At 50.3% G+C, this 17,500-nt stretch overlaps 1 pseudogene across 1 annotated transcript in view; it reads right to left on the bottom strand.

The window, feature by feature from the left end:
* LOC310790827 overlaps nucleotides 1-17,500 on the bottom strand; it is a 164,184-nt pseudogene that overhangs the window by 10,513 nt on the left and 136,171 nt on the right. Inside the window, exons 9-19 of the transcript in view lie at nucleotides 16,778-16,806; nucleotides 11,180-11,254; nucleotides 9,550-9,666; nucleotides 5,509-5,535; nucleotides 4,974-5,000; nucleotides 4,228-4,281; nucleotides 3,912-3,971; nucleotides 3,193-3,237; nucleotides 2,985-3,062; nucleotides 2,828-2,851; nucleotides 408-452 (exon numbers count right to left, since the gene is read on the bottom strand). The product of the transcript in view is annotated as an uncharacterized misc_RNA (transcript). The remainder of the gene's footprint in view (nucleotides 1-407; nucleotides 453-2,827; nucleotides 2,852-2,984; nucleotides 3,063-3,192; nucleotides 3,238-3,911; nucleotides 3,972-4,227; nucleotides 4,282-4,973; nucleotides 5,001-5,508; nucleotides 5,536-9,549; nucleotides 9,667-11,179; nucleotides 11,255-16,777; nucleotides 16,807-17,500) is intronic.

Raw genomic sequence — 17,500 nt, 5'->3', positions numbered from 1 at the left:
CCGACTTTACAACAGGATGAACATGTTTACAGCCTGGTTCAAAACACGCTTTTCATCTATTTACTCGAGCTAATTTCACCTTTCATGACAACTGTATGGGCGGGTGCATTTTTATATAATTCACCCGTTTATGAGTAAAAGAGACGATAGGAAAAAAATTATGTTTTGTACATGATTGACAGGTCGCCTGTCCAGTGATCACGCAGCTTGCCGATCATGGACCAATAGCAGGCAGAGCTGCGGCTCTGGGAAACCCCTGGTCTTGTGCCGTCTCACGCGAGCTGACCCCCAAGATGGCGACGGCCACACTCCCATAGTCTAGGCTTCAAAACGGGAGTCCAAAATCCAATGGGGGGTTGACTCCCGTCCATATTTTGTATACAAGCTCAGGTTAAAATGCCCCTTACCTTTCCCCCTGCAGGGCCTGGGGCTCCAGGTGGTCCAGGTGGGCCCTGGGGAAAGACAAACACACAAGACAGTCAGCAGTTGGCCAGATGAACTGAATAACCTGTCTAACTGATTCCATTTGATGACACCAAAACATCCACCCATCTTCACATGACAATAGGCCTCCTCAGGCAGTCTCGTAGACCCTCAGTGTGGATCATAGTGTGTTTCACCACAAGGCCCGCCGCCCACACCGGGCCAACACAGAACAATAGCAAAAAAAGGCTGTGAGATTTCCCAACCCGGGCCCGACTGTAAACACAAGTGAAAATGACTTTGGTTCACTCTGTCCGCTGATCACAACCAGCATTGTTATGGAGGCCATTTGGCCGTAAAAGGGCTGTAAAATAGCCCAGAATGCGGTCTGCGCGCCACAATAGCCTGGCATCAGACCACATGACACTTTCAATAATGTCCACTGTCAGTTCCCATGCGCGATTAGCTCGCTGAACAGAGCAGACGAAACAAAATATTGATGCAACTTTAGGAAAGCGTATCGCTGGACGAGGTGGCGGAGCACGGTCGTTCGGTCAGGCGATCTGAACGTGCTGTGGTGCCGCAGAGTGACAGCTCCGTTACATCACGCTCCTCACTCAAAGCTACACTTGTTACTGGGCCGTCTGAAGTGCTCGGCCATCTTGAAGTCATTAGAAAAAAACGGAAACCATATTGCCTCCCTGAGGTGTCCATGCTGATTCCTCTCCCTTCCTCCCTCCTCCTCCTCCTCCTCCTCCTCCTCCTCCATGTTTTTGTTTGTCCTCTGGCAGCGCCGCCATGGCAACACACAGATGTTTACAAACAACTATTTCTCCTCAGATTCTCCATCGTCGGGACGTGAAGGTCACCTCATGCTCATAATTATGCGAAAGGCCTTCAAATGAAATGGAAAAAATCAAAACAAATTGAGCGTGGTTTAGAGGAGCAGCTTCATCATCACCTAAAAGCGCAACACAGATGAAACCAATATGGCCGTACTTTCACACAAACAAGTGGATGGATATTAACTCAAGCTGGGTGGGCAGAGAGCTTTGGCTTTTCCATGGACGTAACTCTCTGCTTAAGACCTGTGTGTGTGATTCCATGCCAGCAGCTGATCCAGATTCAGATTGGCACCAGACCACCGATAAAGATCTCAGCTCCGTGTTTCTACAGGAAACTCCTTTGTACCTCGCCCGCGCGGCTGTCCGCGGCATCGCACGCGGGAGCCCGTTCCAGAGCGCATTATAGTGTTTTTTAATCAAAGACACACTCCACTGCAGAGATAGGCATCTGTTATTAGCATGTAGCACGGTACAATGCGGCGTTGCACGGTCCCGGTGTGAAACTGAGACGGTGGGTTTCCTCTCCTCGACGTGTCAGCTGACTTATGTGGAACAACACAACACACAAGAGAGAGGGGAAACCTTCCAGACAAACTAAGGCCCTGACGCCCCGTAGCTGCGTAGCATGTCGCAACCCACACGTCCTGGGAGGCACACTGAAAACACAGCATGAAAAACACACTGGGAACAATGCACCGACGGCTGCATGGTTTAGCACGGCTCGTTAGAGCGTGCGTTATCTGATGGAGCGCTGGTGCAGCTGCCTTATATTTGCTGCGGCCGTCTGTATGTACTGTATACTGTATGTATGAGAGCTTGTGGCAGAGCAGTACACCGGGGTCTGTATGTACAGTATACTGTATGTATGAGAGCTTGTGGCAGAGCAGTACCAGAGCAGTACACCGGGGGCGTTTGGTTACTTCGTATTGATTGCTTGTTAGCTGTGGCTCCTGCAGTGACATCCAATACGCGTGAGGTAGGGAGGGAGTGCATCTGATCAAACAAACACACACAGATCCACGGGCTGGAGCGGCCGGTGTTATGCCCAATTCTGCATCCCTGCCAAGAATAGCATCCCCCCCCCGCCATATTTTTCGGCTGTTCTTACTTAAAAACGGGGATGCGAATCTCAGCAGGTACAAACCGCTGAGATTTGCACCCCCCTCCATAAGCCAGGAGAGACCTCCGCCCAGGCCTGGAGGTCACCTGTACCTGGATTTTAAGCACTAAAGTCGGTCTCCATGAGCCAGAGAGACCCCCCCGGGCCTGGAGGTCACCTCGACAAGCATTTTAAGCATTAAAGTCAGCCTTCATGAGCCAGGTCAAATCCCTTTGGCCCTGGAGGTCATGTCTACCCAGACGATTATAGCATTTTTTTAAACCGTTACGTTGCCGTATAAACGATTACAATGTGCTCCTGCGAGGTGGCGATGCCATTGCTGCCGGGGATGCAGAATTGGGCATAACATCGGGAGAGGATGCTGTTGGGAATGTGTGTCTATGCTTCTCATACACGTTAGTCACAGATCACAGCAACAACAAGGCCATGCAGAAATTACCGAGACGCTGATGGAGCTGATAGCCTGCCAAGGAGAAACATCTTGTTTAAAGCTATGCGTGAACTTCACATCCACACACTGAGACCTCATGTAATAAATGCAGGCTGGCCTACAGAGTGGAGGTCTGATGTTAGAGAGAGAGTGGAGTAACGCTCACCTGGAAAGCATCCAGAAGCTTCCCATTGAAGTCAATGATGTCCGAGGAGCCGGTGGAACCTTTCTCACCAGGATAACCCTGAGGGAGAGAGAGAGAGGGAATGAGAGAGAGAGACACTGAAATCAACAGTGGAAGAGCGTCGTAAAATAAACGTTCAATATGATCGTTAAATGATTAGAAAGTTGAACCCTTCAGGCAAAGCTCGTACCATGTGTCCCTGAGGTCCTTGCTCTCCTATGTCCCCTTTGTCACCCTATGTGATGCACAGACACATTACATGACATATTACATTACATTACACATTACATTCTGCTTTAAGACTGTATGCCAGTGATACTCAACTTGCCGCCCGCAATTCCATCGCAGGCTGTGTGGCCTGCGATGGAATTGCAAAAAAAAGAAAGAAAAAAAATACAGTGCACCTGAACGCAACATGCAAGATACCCGCTGAATAAGTGTTGAAATGTTCATGTCATTCTGGTCAATACTCCACTTCTGTTATAGCATTTCAGTCTGGAATATGGAATATCTTTCAATAATCTATGATTTAGCTGCTAAATTGTCAAATACTGCCGTCTGCTCGCTACCCATGCACTTATGTATGTACTTAACCTAACTAACTTAACCTAACTAACTGCACAACATTGTCAGACTAAACTCCGGCTGACACCCCAAAAACCTACAATCCGCTACAGAAACATTTATATTGTTTGTTTATTAACTGGCCCCTGGCCTTCTATCATTTCACGAAAGTGGCCCCCGGGCAAAGCAAGTTGAGTATCCCTGCAGTAGGCTGTTTCAGACATGTGACAGTATTAAGTATAGTCAGGAGTCATAACAAGCTATCATGTTACGATTAGACAAGAGCTATACAAATATAGTTATTGGTATTATTGTTTTTGTTGTTGTTGACGACTGGTCTTATACCTTGAATCCTGGGAGTCCATCCATGCCTCTCTCTCCTCTCTCTCCTGCACCTAGCTCGCCCTGTTTCAACACACAAGGCCAATGTATACATTCAAATAATCTGTATGTAAAGCCCATGGCACACCAATCAAACATTCTCCAACAAACACATACAAACGCGGACAAACACAGAGAAACACAGATGTTTATTTGGTGTGCCATGGCTGGCTGTCCTTGTTTTGAGATGTTTGGCGATGTTTGGTCAGATTCGACATGTTCAATCGTTGTTTGTCTGTGTGCCATTGAAGACGTGATGATGAGTAAAGGTTATCTGTACCTTTGTTCCTGGAGGACCCTGTGGTCCTGGATGGCCTGGCTCGCCATTGTCTCCCTGTCAGTCCACAGAAGACAGATAAGTCAACATGTTACTTGTGTAGTAGACATGTTACTGTAACATGTTACTTGTGTAGTAGACATGTTACTGTAACATGTTACTTGTGTAGTAGACATGTTACTGTAACATGTTACTTGTGTAGTAGACATGTTACTGTAACATGTTACTTGTGTAGTAGACATGTTACTGTAACATGTTACTTGTGTAGTAGACATGTTACTGTAACATGTTACTTGTGTAGTAGACATGTTACTGTAACATGTTACTTGTGTAGTAGACATGTTACTGTAACATGTTACTTGTGTAGTAGACATGTTACTGTAACATGTTACTTGTGTAGTAGACATGTTACTGTAACATGTTACTTGTGTAGTAGACATGTTACTGTAACATGTTACTTGTGTAGTAGACATGTTACTGTAACATGTTACTTGTGTAGTAGACATGTTACTGTAACATGTTACTTGTGTAGTAGGCATGTTACTGTAACATGTTACTTGTGTAGTAGGCATGTTACTGTAACATGTTACTTGTGTAGTAGGCATGTTACTGTAACATGTTACTTGTGTAGTAGGCATGTTACTGTAACATGTTACTTGTGTAGTAGGCAGCATATTGTAACAAGGAGGTTGTAATGTATGAGGAATGCAAACACGATGACATAGTCAATAATGGGTGAAGGATCTTACCGGCTTCCCAGGCGAGCCTTGCTGTCCCTGAGACAGGAATAGATTCAATTAGCATCATTATCCAGACAAACACGACTCGTCAAAACCAACTTGGAAAGTTTAGAGGCAAAGTGAACGTCACTTCCTGCTTCAGCACTGTACCAGACATTTTCTTCTACAATTTATTTTCCCATAGACATTTAGTAAAATGCTTATAAAAATAGTTTTACTTGGTCAAACCAAACGGTTCAGCTATATTTAGAATCGGGAGAGACCATAGAACATTTCACTCGGACCAAAACAAAAAACAACATAAAAAAAATATTTTGTCTAAAACCGCTCTAAAACATTTTGGTCCTAGTGAAATGTTATGCGATCTCTCCTGTTTCTAAATATATCTGTACCGTTTGGTTTGAACGAGTAAAAATATTTTTATAAGCATTTTAAGAAATGTCTGTGGGAAAATAAAAGGCGGATGAAAATCTCTGGTACAGTGCTGAAGCAGGAGGTCACGTTCACTTTGGCGTCTCTATCCTCTGATCTGAAGTAGACTCACCTCAGTGCCGTCGCGACCTGGATAACCCTGCAGAGAATAGAGGAGGAGAGAAATGACTCATCGTCTCAATTTAAGATACGTCTCCATGTGCAGTTAGGCTGAATGACCACTAGATGTCAGTGTTCAACAGGGAAAGAGCAGACCCTGGGTCCGCAGTTAGGCTGAATGACCACTAGATGTCAGTGTTCAACAGGGAAAGAGCAGACCCTGGTCAGAGTAGATGCACATTAAGAGAGAGATGCCTCTGGGCCCCTGGTCAGGCCTCACACTGTGAACAGCTTGAGACATGAGGCTGAGCGCTCTCTTTACACCCAGGCTGTACAACATGACTTCTGTGGTGGCTTCCCACTGACACAAGAAGACTACTGCTCTGTGTACAGGCGTGTGTGTGTGTGTGTGTGTGTGTGTGTGTGTGTGTGTGTGTGTGTGTGTGTGTGTGTGTGTGTGTGAGTGAGGGAGAGAGAGACACACAGAGAGCGAGCGAGGGAGGGAGAGACAAGCGATGTATGGTGAGCCACGAGCCACAGTCCCCCCGAAACACAAACACTCAGAGACTATTCCATTTCCTGGCATCTATCCATCAGAGATGTGTGTGTGTGTGTGTGTGTGTGTGTGTGTGTGTGTGCGTGTGTGTGTGTGTGTGTGTGCGTGCGTGCGTGCGTGTGTGTGTGTGTGTGTGCGTGCGTGTGTATGTACGCAGGTGTGCGTGTCCTCGGAGCAGCTAAACATCTGCTATGAAGTCATCCATGGCAAGGCTATAGCAGGATCTTGTGTAAGAGCACTCTCTCTCTCTCTCTCTCACACTCACACACACACACACACACACACACACACACACACACACACACACACACACACACACACACACACACACACACACACACACACAGAGCTATCTGGTGGTTGCTTCTAATCGCTCACTCAAGTAGTGGCTAATGCACTGTAATAAATGTCGTTGGAGGTTGTTCGCCTCCGTCCGTATTCAGAATCATAGGCAGAAGCTCTCCTTCCTCCCACTGTCTCTGCACATACTCTTTACCCATCCACTCACTGTCTCTCTGTGTCTCTCGCCCCCTCTCTCTCTCTCTCTCTCACACACACACACACACACACACACACACACACACACACACACACACACACACACACACACACACACACACACACACACAGTGTGAGTATGAGGTACCCGTACAGGCAGGCTCGCTCTCTCTCTCTCTCTCTCTCTCTCTCTCTCTCTCTCTCTCTCTCTCTCTCTCTCTCTCTCCTGTGCTGTTCTCACACTCACACATCTGCCCACAACATGGTGTGTTTCCCAGCGCCATGCTGCTTTGTTTTGTTGTTTAGGATTGTGCAGCTCTTTAATCAGGCTGCAGAGTGCATTCTGAGACAGACTAGGTTAACGGACGGGCCTCCCCATTCTTTGAACCCGGTCTGTTTCTCGTCTTCCTCCGGGCTGCGCCGGGCTTCTCTTGTGTCGTCTCTAAATAAGTTCTCATCTCACCGTCTCTGAAGCCCACATTTCTCACTCGGGACCCGCTGCCGTGCCAGCTGAGAGGCTCATGCAGCATTCAATGCCTTCATTTAGATCAACACAAATTACCTCCCCCTCTCTCTCCTGCCATCCCCCTCTCTCTCTCCTGCCCCCCCCCCCTCTCTCTCTTGCCCTCCCCCCTCTCTCTCCTGCCCTCCCCCCCTCTCCTGCCATCCCCCTCTCTCTCCTGCCCTCCCCTCTCTCTCTCCTGCCCCCCCCCTCTCTCTCTTGCCCTCCCCCCTCTCTCTCCTGCCCTCCCCCCCTCTCTCCTGCCCTCCCCCCCTCTCCTGCCATCCCGCTCTCTCTCCTGCCCTCCCCTCTCTCTCTCCTGCCCCCCCCCTCTCTCTCTTGCCCTCCCCCTCTCTCTCCTGCCCTCCCCTCCTCTCTCCTGCCCTCCCCCCTCTCTCTCCTGCCCTCCCCCCTCTCTCTCTTGCCCTCCCCCCTCTCTCTCTTGCCCTCCCCTCTCTCTCTCTCTTGCCCTCCCCCTCTCTCTCCTGCCATCCCCCCTCTCTCTCCTGCCCTCCCCTCTCTCTCTCCTGCCCCCCCCTCTCTCTTGCCCTCCCCCCGCTCTCTCCTGCCCTCCCCTCCTCTCTCCTGCCATCCCCCTCTCTCTCCTGCCCTCCCCCCTCTCTCTCCTGCCCTCCCCTCTCTCACTCCTGCCCTCCCCCCTCTCTCTCCTGCCCTCCCCCTCTCTCTCCTGCCCTCCCCCTCTCTCTCCTGCCCTCCCCCCTCTCTCTCTCTCCTGCCCTCCCCCCTCTCTCTCCTGCCCTCCCCCTCTCTCTCCTGCCATCCCCCCTCTCTCCTGCCCTCCCCCTCTTCTCTTGCCCTCCCCCCTCTCTCCTGCCCTCACCCCCTCTCTCTCCTGCCCTCCCCCTCTCTCTCCTGCCCCCCCTCTCTCTCCTGCCCTCCCCCTCTCTCTCCTGCCCTCCCCCTCTCTCTCCTGCCCTCCCCCCTCTCTCTCCTGCCATCCCCCCTCTCTCTCCTGCCCTCCCCCTCTCTCTCGTGCCCCCCCTCTCTCTCCTGCCCTCCCCCTCTCTCTCCTGCCCCCCCTCTCTCTCCTGCCCTCCCCCCTCTCTCTCCTGCCCTCCCCATCTCTCTCCTGCCCTCCCCCCTCTCTCTCCTGTCCTCCCCCCTCTCTCTCCTGCCCCCCCTCTCTCTCCTGCCCTCCCCCCTCTCTCTCCTGCCCTCCCCATCTCTCTCCTGCCCTCCCCCCTCTCTCTCCTGTCCTCCCCCCTCTCTCTCCTGTCCTCCCCCTCTCTCTCCTGCCCCCCTCTCTCTCCTGCCCTCCCCCCCTCTCTCTCCTGCCCTCCCCCCTCTCTCTCCTGTCCTCCCCCCTCTCTCTCCTGCCCCCCCTCTCTCTCCTGCCCTCCCCCCTCTCTCTCCTGTCCTCCCCCCTCTCTCTCCTGCCCCCCCTCTCTCTCCTGCCATCCCCCCTCTCTCTCCTGCCCTCCCCCTCTCTCTCGTGCCCCCCCTCTCTCTCCTGCCCTCCCCCTCTCTCTCCTGCCCCCCCCTCTCTCTCTCCTGCCCTCCCCATCTCTCTCCTGCCCTCCCCCCTCTCTCTCCTGTCCTCCCCCCTCTCTCTCCTGTCCTCCCCCCTCTCTCTCCTGCCCCCCTCTCTCTCCTGCCCTCCCCCCTCTCTCTCTCCTGCCCCCCCTCCTAACCACAGCTCTGGGCTGTAACAGCAGATGAACGGACCTTCTGAAAAGGAGAAAGCTAATCTTGAGAAACACAAGCTGCCCCGAGGCGAGCGGCACAAACTATTGTTTGGTCGGGCCGGCAAACTGCCCATGAACCCGCCGCAGCGCCATATCTGTTACAGGAGCAACACAGCGACAGTGTTGGTAGGAGGGTGGGAGAACGGGGGGCGTGCTTGTTGGTAGGAGGGTGGGAGAACAGGGGGGCTGGAGCACTTTGTGGCCGTGCTCTTACACAAAACAGATGAGGACCAGGAGTAAAGCGGCTATTCTGGGAGCTTTTAGGTAAGCCACAGCTCACTGGCAAACCCAGGAGGATGGGAATATCTGGGTTCACTGCAATCCACTGTGGAGACCCTTTCTCCATTGATTTGTGTGTGTGTGTGTGTGTGTGTGTGTGTGTGTGTGTGTGTGTGTGTGTGTGTGTGTGTGTGTGTGTGTGTGTGTGAATGCACACACACACAGCAATTTGCAATCTGTCACACCCGTGTGGTCAACCCGTGCGGTGCGGTCGACCCGTACGGTGCGGTCGACCCGAGCGGGTCAGCACAATTGGGGCAACGCAGATATTGATGACTAAGGTGTTTGGACTGACTGCATTCTTCGTGGTGCAACTTTAGTTAGAGAAGGAGGAAGAGTGTGTGTGTGTGTGTGTGTGTGTGTGTGTGTGTGTGTGTGCGCGCGTGTCTGTGTGTGTGTGTGTGTCTGTGTGTGTGCGCACGCGTGTGAGTGCGCATGCATGTGTGTGTGTGTGCATCATTGTATCTAGTGGGCATGTATTTGGTGCTTTGACATATCATGTGCTTCTCTTACTGTCTCTCCAGCAGGGCCGCGGGGCCCGTCCTTGCCGGTGTTGCCGGGGGGCCCTCGGGGGCCGGGGGACCCTGGGGTGCCGGGGGGCCCCGGGGGTCCAGCCTGGCCCTGGTCACCCTGACGGATAAAACAGAAGGACGAGGGAACATGAAGATGTGATGCTCTGTTATCCTCAAAGCATCTTTTCAACAGTTCAATAACGGACTGAAGCACACACCATGCTTACAAACGATCACACACACACACACACACACACACACGATGAGAAGGTGTTAAACCCCCAATATTAAACTTTTGTAACCTTAATATAACAGCTTTTAAATCATGTTGATGGTTTACTGAGAATGACACTTTTATCATTCCCACTCTGTGACCTTCATGTCACTTCAAGGCTCCATCCCAGAGCACGTCAAGTTGCCTGGTTGTAACTTCATTTCCTGCTGCGTCTCCTTCAAACTAAAAGCTTTCCTCTGACAAATGGATACATTTATTGTGAAATACGTATAGGAAGTGAAGGTGTTTATCGCTTGCTAGCTTGATTAGTGGCATCATTAGCATCTTGTCTCAATAAAAAAGGTTAGCAAAGTAGAGAGCACAAACAGAAACAGTCAAATCAGCTGATATGTGAAAGTACAAATAGGGAGGTGCAGCATTTATTACCATCTGTCATGACCACTTGTGGCAGCGGAGGCCGCTGTTGCTGCTGTTCAGCAGAAAGTTCCCACGTTGGGGGGCTTTAATTGATTGGGAACAACACCCACTATCAGATGAAGTTTGTTCATTTCTCTCTGTGCTTCTTCAAACAAAAACCTGAAAGCAGCTTTCATCACCGGAATTACATCTAACAAGACAAACATCTCCGTCTGTGCTCTGGGTCATCTGCAGCTAGTTGAGATGATTTCCACCTCCAAAACAAAAACCACTAACACCCTCAAATGTCTTGCTCACCACTGAGGCGGGCGTGGGACCAATGTTGTCTCTAGTCACATGATGCCACTTCCTCTATCCCCTCTCATCTCCAGACATGTGGTGCGCTGGTCGGCTTTGTTGTGGAAGAATTGCTACATCGGGCCCTTTCATGCAAATGATATTACCAAGGCCCGCAGATAGCGGAGCAAAAGCTTGGTTCCTCGCGCTGATCATTATGTTGGCTCTGGAGGAGCCAGTTGAGCTAAACCGTCAGCAACAAAAGCCCTTCTATTCCCATCATAATGAGAAGCACACATTCCTTGAGCCTCTCTGAAATGTGTGGTTTATCCTACAAGATGTTCTCCTAATGTCTTTCACATTGTCCAACATTTAAACAAACAATCCCATTCAAATCAATCATCTTAATACAATTAAACAGGCCAACGCACACGCAAAACAGGGACAATGATCAAACGTGACATTGATTGGAAGTAGCACAACAAGGTGGAAAAAAGCAAAGGAGAGAGAGAGAGAAGGAGAGAGAGAGAGAGAAGGAGAGAGAGAGAGGAAGAGAAGGGAGGAACAGATTGCAAAGCGGCAGAAGATGAGTAAGTGAGGGGGCTGGTTAAAGGGTTAGAAGGTGCACACATGCCTTAGTTGTTGTGGTCTACCTTCAGAAAGGGTTAGAAGGTGCACACATGCCTTAGTTGTTGTGGTCTACCTTCAGAAAGCGTCTCTGAAAGGTGTTGGAGGCGTCGCCAGAGAGAAAGCCGTGGTCGTGACGAGGAAAGACCATCTGGAGCAGCGAGGAGAGGAGCGGCGAGGACGAAAAGGTGGGAAGACAGAGAAGGATGAGGCAGAGAGAGAGAGAGAGAGAGACAGGGGAGGACATGGAGACAGAGGAGAAGAATGAGGAAGAGAGAGAGAGAGAGACAGACAGGGGAGGACATGGAGACAGAGGAGAAGAATGAGGAAGAGAGAGAGAGAGAGAGAGACAGGGGAGGACATGGAGACAGAGGAGAAGGATGAGGCAGAGAGAGAGAGAGAGAGAGACAGGGGAGGACATGGAGACAGAGGAGAAGGATGAGGATGAGGAAGAGAGAGAGAGGGGAGGACATGGAGCATGTTGGAGGACAGGGGAGAAAGACAGGAGAGAGAGAAATGAGTGAAGCAATCAGAAATCCCTTGTTTAGCCAGGGGGCACTCTCAGAGTCTACAGTAGGGGGAGCTCTCAGAGTCTCCAGTAGGGGGAGCTCTCAGAGTCCAGGTCCATCGGTTGAAAGGCAGAAGTGCGTGGAGAAGAGAGGAAGAAAAAGAAGGGAACAGTACAGCTGTGGGAAGAACAGAGATGAGAGTTGAGCAACCTCAGTCTGGAGGCCAAAAGAGAGCGACCAGGATGCCCATAAAAACAGATCTAGGATCAGTATTTTGCTGCTTCTGCTCTCAAATCTGAAGCTTCAAATGCAGAGATGCTGACGAGAAATGCTGAAGATTCCATCTTTGATCCTAGATGTGCTCTTAAAGGAGCGGGGACAGAGAAAGAGCAGCAGCCTGACAAGAAGGTGGCTGGCTGCCGTGAGGCGGCCGTAAGGTACGGTGGGCAAGGAGGGACAAACCTTGACGGTGAGAATCTGATTACTGTGCAGACCTGCGTATGACGTGCTGCTGAAGCTAGGAGGACCCTGAAAGGAGGAGGGGAGAAAGATAACAAGACAAACAGAACGGTGAACAACCTGTTAGGTCAAGCTCAATAACTATCGCCCTGTTTTCATCATTTCTCACACCTTTCTTTTTTTTATCAAGTTTTCTCCCATTTTCTGCCCAATCGAGAGGCAAAGTGAAACGTAACTTCCTGCTTCACCACTGTACCAGAGATTTTCATCCGCCATTTATTTTCCCATAGACATTTCGTAAAATGCTTATAAAAATAGTTTTACTTGGTCAAACCAAACGGTTCAGCTATATTTAGAATCGGGAGAGACCATAGAACAAAACTTAACGAAAAAATATTTTCTTTAAATCCGCAATTCTTTTACGCTTTGTGAAATGTTATGTGGTCTCTCCTGTTTCTAAATATATCCGTTTATAACCGTTTAGTTTGAACAAGTAAAACTGTTTTTATAAGCATTTTACGAAATGTCTATGGGAAAATAAATGGCGGACGAAAATCTCTGGTACAGTGCTGAAGCAGGAAATAGTCACTTTGCCTCTCTATTGGACTTGACCAAATCCCTTACTCTCCCGATCGTTGCTCCACCCCCCCTCTGCTGATCTGGGGAGAGCCGTAGACTAGCACATGCTTCCTCCGATACATGTGTAGTCAACAGCCGGTTCTTTTCACCTGACTTGACTTAAACCTCTTTACCCCATTTAGGGGGATAGGGCATCCACACTTTTCACTTGACAGCGAGGAGTTTCACCGGAGGGACGTAACGCGCCTCAAACAGGCGCCCAGACCGACCAGAGGAGGCGCTAGTGCAGTGACCACAACTCATGCCTCACCCGCAGACATGGGCAATTGTGTCCGTGTAGGAACGTCTGACTGAAGTACCAGTGCTGGGAACTGAACCCGGGTCTCCGCGGTGGTAGGTGAGTGCTTTCACCGCTAACACTACCTACATGTCTCAGATCTTTCATTCAGACACTTCTAATCTAACTGTGTGTGTGTTCAGTTATACTGTCTTCTTCCCATCTCTCCCATCGCAGCCAGACCAAACAGAGAGAGAAGGCTCGGCCATTTTTCCAGCCAGCAGACGGTAACTGTGACGACCTTCTCTCAAGCTGAAAGGAGCACAGTGGTTAGTCTGCCTGCCGCCAGAGAGCTCAGCGCACGGTGCCGCTCCTCTGGTCCACTGCCCCTCCAAAGACGCACGGCTGGGAGGGAGGGATGGAGAGAAGCTGTAAGGAGGAGGAGGGGTGGGACGGAGGGAGAGAGATGCTCGTCTGTTCATGAGGTTTCCGTTAACTGGCTGCGGTGAGCGCTGGATAGCTGGGGTTTTCCGACACCGCAGGCCCCTCCTCCTCCTCCTCCTCCTCTTCCTCCTCCTCCTCCTCCTCTCTGCCTGTACCCTCCGCTCTCCCCACTGTCACATTCACTCATTCGCACCATTCCCACCATGAAGACCACATATACATACGAGCATTAAGCGTCTGCTCGCAGCAGAGGCCATTTGTTTCACACGGGTCTTCCCCCAATATGTGGCTCTCATCAGACCTTACTGATACTAAGACAAACAGCCATGGAAGCTGGTAGCCCGCGTCTAACCGCCGCCTCTTTGTAGCGTGGCTATGGGGGAGGCCGAGGGGCTGTGGGGGAGGCCGAAGGGCTGTGGGGGAGGCCGAGGGGCTGTGGGGGAGGCCGAGGGGCTGTGGGGGAGGCCGAGGGAGCCATTGGCTGGGGATGAAACTCCCATCATGGCTTGTCTTTCAGCACAGCTAGCCGCCGGATGAACCTGAACGTGCAGTGAGAATCTCCTCTGTTTGGTTTTGACAGAGGCAGTAACAGTAACAGTAACAGTGCAGAGGCAGTAACAGTAAAGGTCCTTACACATCAAGAGCGATGCGAATATACAGCACGAAATTGCGATGCGAGTTTTGACCCACCTGTCAATCACAGCCACAGATGTGTACACGACACGTCTCTATTCCTTTTTCAATTAAAAGGTGCTTTGGAGAAAGCTCTGATCTGATTGTATTTTAATGCCCCTGCCATCCTGTGTTTGTCCTGGGATGTGTCCTGGGAGCAGTCTGTTTGTCCTGGGATGTGTCCTGGGAGCAGTCTGTTTGTCCTGGGATCTGATCTGGGAGCAGTCTGTTTGTCCTGGGATGTGTCCTGGGAGCAGTGTGTTTGTCCTGGGATCTGATCTGGGAGCAGTCTGCGGCTGACGTTGGCACTGAGCATGATGGACTGACAGGAAGCCACAGGTTGACAGAGATGTTTTTACATGTACTCTCTTCTCCCCTGGAAGAGGTCAGAGGTCATGGCGCTGGCACCGGGCATCATCTGCTCAGCCTCAGCGATCTAAGACCAGTGTCTGGTTGAAAGTTTGATGAAGCGTCTCTGAGTTCTTGAAAAGCGCTCCATGGCGTAGCCGCAAAGGCTAGTCCTTCCTGTGGCGTAGCCGCTAGTCCTTCCTGTGGCCGACACGGGTTTGAATCTGACCCGTGGCCCTTTGCCACATGTCATCACTCCCTGCCTTTCCTGTCTGCTCTCTGTCCTGTCCAATAAAGGCACATGCCACAAAAAATAATCAAAAAAGAAAATCTGGAGTGCACATCGAGTGCACACGTGGAGTTTGGATTCATAATTGCTATAAAATTCCAAATTGGGATTTAGGATATCATCTCACTCATTTTAATAAACATTCTGTAGCCACCAGCGCCTTTTCATTTGCGAACCCATCTTTGCCGTATCTTTCAACACGCACCGCCGGGCCAAGCCTCACTTACAATTGCAGTTAGGTTTTAGGAGCAGGGAGGTTTGTGTGTTTCTATGTGTTTCTAAGCGATACTCTGAGGTTTTTCGCCTGCAGACGTCTCCAACGACATCAAAGCTCCAGGCGCCTTGTCCAAGTACAATATTTACCATTTGGAAGAAATAGCTCATGCAGATGCCAAAAAGATTTAATTCTTGCACAAACTATTACCCCAAAATCCAGAAGGATCGGCTGGGGGGGCAAACGACTTACGCCTTGATAGGAATCAAGAATTCCTCTAATGTTTCTGGACCGCATCGTAAATATCGTTCCGCCGAGCCGCCCCGACACATTTACACTCCATTTGTCTCTGCTCACATAAAATCATCCCATTGTGAGGCTGCAACTCCCAGATGGAAGACGGATGACTACACACACACACGCACGCGCACGCGCACACACACACACACACACACACACACAGACACAGACACGCACACAGACACGCACACGCACACGCACGCACACACTCATCTATTTTAAATTATCATTCCAAATCCAGTCACTTGGAGGAGATTTCCTACAGAATTCCTTTACACAACATGCACGAATAAATAACAATAATGAAGAGATTGTCTCAGTAGCTCACGTCCACTTCTATTTTGATGTTTATTCGCCTCCACGTGACCTGAGGTGACCTCAGGGAACGTAATAAAACAGGAAACACACTCAGAAAGCACGGGGGGGGGGAGGGCGTAATAAAACAGGAAACAGAAAGCACGGGGGGGGGGGGGGGGGACGTAATAAAACAGGAAACAGAAAGCACGGGGGGGGGGGGGACGTAATAAAACAGGAAACAGAAAGCACGGGGGGGGGGACGTAATAAACAGGAAACAGAAAGCACGGGGGGGGGGGACGTAATAAAACAGGAAACAGAAAGCACGGGGGGGGGGGGGGCGTAATAAAACAGGAAACAGAAAGCACGGGGGGGGGGTAATAAACAGGAAACAGAAAGCACGGGGGGGGGACGTAATAAAACAGGAAACAGAAAGCACGGGGGGGGGGGGGGGGTTCAGCACAGGGGGCTTATTTTCAAACCGCACTGGATAAAAGCGGGATAATTACGCAGGAGGAATGATATCACATATAAAGACAACAATGACAACATAGACCAGATGCAGGCAGAGGTTACCCCGGCATGTTTAAAGAGCGGAGTTTGGTTGAGACTAGATGGCAGGTTTGGCGAGCGGCCCTGACCGACCCGTTAGGTTTTGATGGTGAGGGAGAAGTATTTCCATCAGACTTTAATATCATCAGCTCTCATCTCTGGGGTTTGGAGATGTGGGCAAACTCTAACCTCATCATAAGGAGGAAGGCTGTGTTGTTGGTTCCTGTTGCTGGGGTAGCTGCGCAGTGAAAACACACACACACGCGCACACGCAATAGGGCATTCACGACTAGTGAATTTTGCTAGTCGACTAGTCGTCCCTAAAGGTAGTTCGACTAGTCGGAGTTCTTTTCTCCCCCCCAATAAAAACGCTCAACTCACGTCAAAAGGTCTCAAATACAACCAGGCAGCAGGGCTATTTACCTTAATATAGAATTAAGGTATTAATGATGTCATAAATACTCAATTCCCCATTCCCTTGACTTTAATTTCCAAATTTGTGTTGGTCTATTACTCGACTCCAGAGAGAGAGAGAGAGAGGGGCAGATGGGTCGAGAGACTCAATTAACTTGAAGTCTGTCAGTTTAAAATAGATAGTGAAAAGAGTAGAGCCAGTGGAAGGAAGGCAGTTGAGAGCCAGGCTCAGTGTTGGACAGTCAACATCTTCTGGGGAACAAAACATCGTTACAGCACAGTGTGTTTTCGGCTGAGTCAGCAGACAGACAACACGGCTTACCCTCGGGCCCCGACGTCCCCCTGGTCGCCCTGCGAGGAAGAGAGGGAAATAACAATTGTCAGCTGTTATTATTACCAGTGTTATTATTACCACTGTGCAAAAGACAGGCTGGAGTGTGCGAGAGAACCAAGCTATTATGCATGTTAGATTTGTAATGTAAGTGGACGAGGCGAAGTTGCGTATGAACTGCACGAGAAACTGCATTTCTGCGTATGTATTCCACGAGATGACCCCCGCGTGTCATACAGTAGGCTATGCTCTCCCATGAGATCAGGTTGAGAGAACACTGCCACTGTTGAACAGCTCTGACTGACAGCCGGCCGAGAAGCAAAACTTGGGAAGGAGGAAGGAAGACGCGCAAAAGGTCAAGGGTGATAAAAAAGCGAGCAGAGCAGCAGAGAAGTGGAGATGCGTGGAGGACGTTTACATGAAACCCTGGTGAGGCACAGTCAGAAGCAGCAGCAGCAGCAGCAGCACGTGTTGTCGTGTTGGGCTCTGCTGCCTCTCTGATGAGGATCTGGAGTGCGTGATGTCCTCCACATGAAGCTACCAGCAGTGATTACACCAAGCCAGCGTGATGTCCTCCACATGAAGCTACCAGCAGTGATTACACCAAGCCAGCGTGATGTCCTCCACATGAAGCTACCAGCAGTGATTACACCAAGCCAGCGTGATGTCCTCCACATGAAGCTACAGCAGTGATTACACCAAGCCAGCGTGATG

Source organism: Poromitra crassiceps, assembly GCF_964638095.1.
Source record: "Poromitra crassiceps genome assembly, chromosome: 15".
Classification (NCBI taxonomy): Eukaryota; Metazoa; Chordata; class Actinopteri; order Beryciformes; family Melamphaidae; genus Poromitra; species Poromitra crassiceps.
This window is presented reverse-complemented; position numbering and strand designations above follow the sequence as displayed.